Source organism: Schistocerca piceifrons, chromosome 1, assembly GCF_021461385.2.
Source record: "Schistocerca piceifrons isolate TAMUIC-IGC-003096 chromosome 1, iqSchPice1.1, whole genome shotgun sequence".
Lineage (NCBI taxonomy): Eukaryota > Metazoa > Arthropoda > Insecta > Orthoptera > Acrididae > Schistocerca > Schistocerca piceifrons.
The window spans coordinates 418,501,044-418,508,671 of NC_060138.1; the positions used below are offsets into that span (position 1 = coordinate 418,501,044).

Sequence of the window (7,628 nt, forward strand, 5' to 3'; positions counted from 1 at the left end):
GTGCAGTTCATGACACTGCAGCTGGGAATGAGAGCTTAACAGAAAGAGGTACAAGTCATATAATGTTACATCGTTGGGTCTACACATTATCTGAATACTTCTATTTGTGTTCTGAAGAATTATGAGCTTAAAGTGGTAATACTAAATGAAGAAAAATAAGTTTGCTGATTAACTGATAACTTTGGTGCTAGACTGGTGTGAATATTCTGACAGGTCAACCATTTGGTAACATTTAGTGATTTCATGAGGATTTAATTTTCTGGTTGAATGAGCGTAGTGCTCAGAGTTGAGTAGAGACGTGGGACAATGATTTGGTACAACTTCCATCCGCTTAATTTTGATATTTTAATAGTAATTAAGTTATGAAATCATGACTCTATTCCTTTTTCATAACATAGTGATTAGTAAATTTATGCTACTGCACAAGTTGAGTTTTTGTTGTTTTGCAAATGGGAAAGAGACCCAAATCTTTCCAGCTGGGAGTTATCCCAGCTTCAGACAGTTAGGACTTAGAGTAATGTTTTGTAGTGTAATGTGCACTTGATTTAAATTTTTTTCTAGTCCACATCTTTCGTACTATAGTCAATTTTAGTGCTAATTATTGTAATGCTATGAGAACTATGTAATGTATTTATTTATGATGTAATGAGTATTAATTGCCATCACTGTTAAACATATTTCTTTAGACTTAAGTTAAAAGTAAAAGTAAGTGTACTAAAGTAGGGTATTTTGTCTGATTTTTTCATGTACTGTGGTGGAGGAGAACCACCTGCAAGGGGACTGATAGCAGTGCATTTCTTTACTAACTGCCACTTGGACCTGTTGAAGGTGTGGACAACTTTGTGAGAAAGTGTGAAATTGCTTGTGAAAAATGCTAAACATTGAGCAAGTGCAATTTTCTACTTGAAAGTGATCTACAATGTGCAGTACAAATTAGTTTTTTGAAGCCCATGAGGATTTATTTTGTTTAGCCAGACAGGACTTGTATAAAGTTAGATGTATTTTAAAATGTAATCTTTGCTTACCAAAAAAGGACATCAATTATCATGAAAATGTCTGATTTTTATTGAAAGTATAACTTGTGAATATTTAGTGCAATTGTACAATACAATGTACGTAAATATTTTGTATGGGGATTTTCATATGTCTAGTTTATATAGGTATAAATTTGAAAAACATATGTACTGTAGTTTTGATAAAATTTCTTATGTAATATTTTTTGTGTGTGTAGATTTTAAACCCAATTTCTGGCATCACTTGTGGTCATTGAACTGCCCACTTAGCTATTTGAAATATCTGTCTGGGCAATCCAATGAAGGGGTGGTGCGATGAAGCAAGCAGGGATACTTTTACTTTCCCTCTTGTTTTGCCATCTGCTTCCTTAAAATTAATTTTTTTTTTCACTTTTGAATTAATTACCATTAATATATGTGAGTATAACCTGCATTTCATAAAAGAGAAAGGTTTGCCCCCAGTTTGAAAGAATATAACACCAGATCTAATTTTGTGGTTAAGTGCATGTAGGTAATTGAGTTTCTAATTTATTTTAACTATTGCTAGTTAGTATCTTTTATTGTAGGGTGAAAGTCAGTGATTGTTTCGTAACTTAAATTCTATTGTTCACTTATAAACAAATATAAATTGTCTACTAAGTATAAACATTTGGAGGTACAACTACTAGTGATCTTAAAGTATCTATTTGGCTCTCTTCAAAAAAATGTAACAAAACCAGCCCTTAATTAATTCCAAAGTAATTAACAGTTTTGCCAAAAGTATTGTTCATGTAATAATATTTGTTAGTTTCATGATTTAATCAAATAATTCAGCTCAACCCTAGTAGTAGAAGAAACTGTTAAAAAGAACAAATTTTTCAATGTATTCAATTAATTTAATGAGTTAAGTTTTAATTGTAATTTCTGTAAATTTAACTTCAAACAATTTGTAGTTTCAGTAGGCCTACCTATTATGATGAGGATATATAAGGGCACAATTTTTGATCATGAGACAGTCAGTCCACAGCCAAGTTTCAGACAAGAAACCTGTGTCCAGGTTAGAACAACAACAATGCATCAGCTTAACAGTGAAATATGTTTAACACGATTAGGCTGTGTGTCAAAACAATGTCCCAATATCAGTGTCTGTTCCATGCATACCTGATTATTCCAAAAGAACTGTGGACTATGTGATTATGTTTTTTCTGCTCGTAGATGTACAACAGTAAACTATTGTAGAAGTATGTGGATGTTCACCTGAAAACTATTAATGAGGCTTATCAAAAGTTAAACAATAGTAAACAACTGCGAAATGCAAATGTGTATGTGTTGGCTACATCATTTACAGTAGACAATACTGTACTTCCACTCCCTAATTTTTTTAGCTAGTAGATCAACACGGAGAACAACAAACGAAAAAACAAAGAAGGTGAACCGCCACAGAGCAGCATGTATGATGGAACAGAATTTTAAATGTGAACATTTTAGGTTAGGCTTTACTGTGACTGTTATTGATATCAAATGAAACCACAAGTTTACTGTTACCAGTCACTGTCTATTTACATCCATACTGCATTTTGAAGGTTTAAACTTGCATCACCAGGTGATGATAGGAATGAATTGAGCCAGCTATTCAACAGCTCTCATAAAAATATAAAGTTCACAGTTGAACACCAAGAATGTGACAGTATAACACAACATGTACTACCATCCACATCTCCTCCTATGACTCCATAGTCCACAAAATGGCAGCATTGCTGTAAATGATCAACAGAGATATCCAACTACTGCTCTCAGAAGATAAATATAAACAAGAAATTGAAATGATAAAACAAACAGCTATTGAAAATGGCTATAATAGCTCTATGGTACACACCCTATTACACTCAATAGTGGAAAAGCAATCACATCACAAAAGAAGAAGAAAAACAAGAAACAAGAATAAAATAACATGTTCCATACAATCCCATTTCTGGATAATGTTTCATATAAGATTGCTAATGCCTTCAGACAAAAAGGCTTAAACAAATCTTTTACCACTGACAATGAGATTAGCAGAAGTTATTTCACAACAGCAACACATGGAATCCACTTCACTATATGGGTGTGTATAAAATTGAATGTTTAGACTGTGGCTGTTTCGGTGTAGGCCAGATAGATACATATATCTCTTGAGATTAGATTCAAAGAACACGTGGCAGAACTAAAAAACAAAAACAAAAAACACATCAGCCATAACCATCCACCTGCTGGCAAAAAATTAGACATGCTTGAAACGCTCAAAATGTAAAAACACCAAATAAAACAATCTGAGCCTATTTTAAAAAATAAAAATAACAACATTTACAATAATATCATCTCTGCTTTAAACAATAGCCTACATTATTAAATTTGCAAAACACACACACACACAAAACCAATTATTACTCCAATCTTTATTTAGTTGAAACATGTAACATATAATTTTAAGAACCCCCTGCTCCAGAAAACTTTGCTCTCCTTCAATGACTCCTCTTATCCTTTGTACCTGAATCTCTCTCTCTCTCTCTCTCTCTCTCTCTCTCTCTCTCTCTCTCACACACACACACACACACACACACACACACACACACGCACACACACACACACACACTCACACACTCACTCACTCACTCACTCACTCACTCTCTATTTCCCTCAGCCTCCATGTGCCCTTCATATTACCCATAAATTAGTTTAGTTATTTAGTCTCTGTCCTCCCCTTCATATTTTCCATGAATTAATTTAGTTATTCGGATGTTTCCTTTCATATTTTCAAAATGAACAATAACTTACATAGCTCACAAAGCTCAATAGAGCCACCAAAATAAAATCAAAACTTTGTACCCAATTTCTGGCTGATATTACATATTCTGTTTATATTATTAAGAGTATACGTATCTGAATATCTTTTACCCAGTATCAGTGTGTTACTTCAGCATTTACTTAGTTATAATACATAACAGAGTAAGTTTACAAAATCCACAGCTCTAGCATATCCAAAATATAGCTCTCTTTCTCACAGTCCTTTCAACCTCTAGCTCTGAATCCCAGCCATAATTGTCGTTTGTGTATAATGTTACCATTGTTGGCAACATAATCATTTGTAATTAAGGTTTGCAACATGTTGCCTGATTATACAGAATGTTCAGAAATTCCCATTACAGACTTCTTGAATTTGTAGAAGGGTATGAGTTCATAATATTTTGAATAGGAATCCATGACCAGAATTGCATCTTTTCCTTTCTTCAATGGTTGCATTTCAGATGTGTAATATGTTTGTGTCTGCTGAAGTAGAGAAAAAAGTTACAAGGTTTGCTTGTCCTGGTATGCAATAGGACAGACAGGATGTTGTGGACTACTTCTAGTGGGGTTGCATGCAAAGCTTAGTTTACAAGACTCCTGTAGAGATAGAGTGAGATCTGCTAGCATGAGTTCTGGTGACTATGCTAAAAACTTAAGAGACAACAAGTAGGATGAAGAGTGTTACCAGAAGATGCTTTGCCACACACACATTGTTTTGACACAAGCTGCTGTTGCAATGCATCAGTATTGTTCTATATGTAGAGTGTGCTGAGTTCTTTTTGTTTTGTAATAATGCAGACATGTAATGTTTAAGTGTTAATACAAACAAATGAGGCTCATTATGTTTCCTTTCAAATTGTTATCTAATAATTATACAGTATCACACTTAGTTCAGTTCATCAAGCAGAAGTAGGTGAGTTATACATCTAAACTGAAACCGTTGTAGAATGCGAATGGTACATTTCCAGGCATGGCTTCCTTTTTTTAAAAATTTACGTACTCACTCCCTCCTTCAAGTTGTAGAAATTTGTAATGGGAATTTCTGAACACCCTGTATAAAAGAGTATGAAATTTGAGCTGTATAAACATGACACAAAAGGATTTGTATACCACTGAAATACTTATTCTAATGTGTATATTCACCAACTCAGTAGAAGATCATCTGTTCTGAAATAATAGTGTTGTTGTGCTAAGTATTCTTTGTACTTCAAGATAATTTTTCTGTTTAGCTATAGGTTTTCTGCAGCTAGTAGTTTCTTGACAACATCTCTCTGTACAAAGTATAACAATTTACATGTGATGTATTACAAGAGGGAAAGGAGCCTATGACTGCTGGAGGCAGTCTATTTTGTTGTTTTATCTTCACATTTAGATACACACTTAGTTTTTAGTCAAAACCTCTATAAAACCGTGTTCTGAAATAGTTTTCTTGATTCTTCACTAGAGTGTGCCACAGGTTACTTCAAAGCCATAACACAACACTCACATATCATACTAACAAACTAACAGAGTGACCCTATGTCTGGGGCTGTCTGGACAAATTACTGCTTGCATACTATTAGCCACTGATATACTGAAAGAAACTCTTAATGTCAGAATAAAAAAAAGCACTCCGTCATCAGGCCACATGTGGCCCACCGGGACCATCCGACCGCTGTGTCATCCTCAGCTGAGGATGCGGATAGGAGGGGCGTGTGATGAGCACACAGCTCTCCCGATCGTTACGATGGTTTTCTGTGACTGGAGCCGCTACTATTCAGTCGAGTAGCTCCTCAATTGGCATCACGAGGCTGAGTGCACCCCGAAAAATGGCAACAGCACATGGCGGCCCGGATGGTCACCCATCCAAGTGCTGGCCACGCTCGACAGTGCTTAACTTTGGTGGTCTCACGAGAACCGGTGTATCCACTGCGACAAGGCCATTGCCCATGTCAGAATAAGTAACCCTTTATTGGTTATTGGTAATGACATATGTTATATTCCCAGATAGCACAGTAAGCCGGTTTCAAACTTGTTTCCAGATGTAAAGTTCAAGTATATAAACTTGATCAAAGCTGGAATATTCAGGCCTGTTAGTTGGATTCAAGCTTGAAACAAACATCAAAGTTGGCAGAGTTCAAGCTATATTTCAAGCTTTACTTATCAAGTTTGGCTCCAGCTGTATCTACACACATGGAATACAGCCTGGTGTTTACAGCTTGTTTTAATATTAATCTGAATTTATTGAACCTAATTAATTAAATAAATATCAGAATGGAAATGGTGTGAAAAAAATTATCAAGACATGTATGTTTAAAAAATTTTATTTTCAAAATGTTTAAAATTGTTTTATTTTAAAATTTAATTATTCTGAAGCCCCTCCAGCCCCAGCACACAGACCAGATCAGGATCAAATATCGCTGACTCCTGCCAGTATAATGATCCTGTAACAGGTAAAAGAAAATGTTAGGCATACCTAAACATAAAAAATGTAAAAAGTTGAAACTGATCAACCTAAATATAATTTATGCCCCAGATTAGCAAAATAACTTCAAACTCACTGGTGTAGTAAGAATCATTCACTAGTATAAACGTCACTGAGTAAGCAGCTGCTACTGCTGACTTCATTCTAAAGAGTTTTTAAAGTAATTTGAAATAACTTTTTGTTTGAAATTTTTAAAGTAAAGATGACATTTGGGTAATTTTGCAATGACTTCATGAGGAAGCCACACTTCACTATTTCTAACAGTTTCAGGGCCATTTAATCTGAATTATAAAGAAACAATTACTTGAAATCATATACACCTCAAACTGTAAGTTTATAAGGAAACTACTGTTTAGAAAAATGTAGACTTTTATTCTATCCACAATTATTTTTTGGTGAGTAAAACCGAATCAAAGTGAAATAAAAGATGAAATCGAAATGAATTTAAGAAATTACCAGTTCAGTGGAACTGAAATGTAAAAGAACAAAAAATGTTCTCCTTGTCATATTTTAATATTGCCTTTTATTAAATTTCAGCCACATTACAAATAACAATAAAAGTAAGACGTACCAGTAGGCCTTCCAGTATTATTTCACCCAGGGAACAACAAAATTACTGTTTTAAGCAACAAATTGATACTCTTCATTCCAAAAAAATACAGTGTTCGAATATACATACTGAACTGTCTATAATGCAATACATAATAACAGTGTTATGGGTGGGACAAAACTGACACAGAAGTGAACAATTTTGACATCTGAACAATATTTCTGCTTTGATATTGTCCATAATTCAGCCAAGCCACATACAAATGAAGCTTACATTCTTCTATTAAAGAAACATGTTGCTATTAGAAAAAGAACTAAGTTGCACCAATGCATGACACTATATATAACTGTATAGTTATGGGTGGGACAAATTGTCTGTTGTATGATTTGCATAGAATATTAAATTGCAATATGTAGTGCAACTAAACACACACTATTTAAGCTAAATACAACATCAAAAAGGTACAAACATTCACAATAAACTCAGATTTTTTTTTAAAGTTCTAGTCAAATGAGAAGTGTCCCCTGTTGTTCATAAATGTTGGAATATGGTAAGCTTTCTCAACAGTACTACAATCATTCTCAACAGATTTATCCTTCACAGTACAGCCCAGATCCAAAATTTGCACTACTTTCCATGAAAAGTAATGTTACACTTATTATGAATAAGCTTAACTTTTGCCACGCATGAGTCACAAGAAATTTTGTGTCCATCATCACAGAAAGAATTGACAGCTTCAACAAATTCTCTCAAGACTGATGGCGTAATAACAGACTGCAACTCTGATATTACTGTTTCC

The 7,628-nt window shown here is 34.2% G+C and overlaps 1 pseudogene; it reads right to left on the reverse strand.

The window, feature by feature from the left end:
• Positions 1 to 5,624: 5,624 nt before the first annotated feature.
• On the reverse strand, positions 5,625 to 5,742 carry LOC124726046 (annotated as a pseudogene).
• Between the last annotated feature and the right edge of the window lie 1,886 nt (positions 5,743 to 7,628).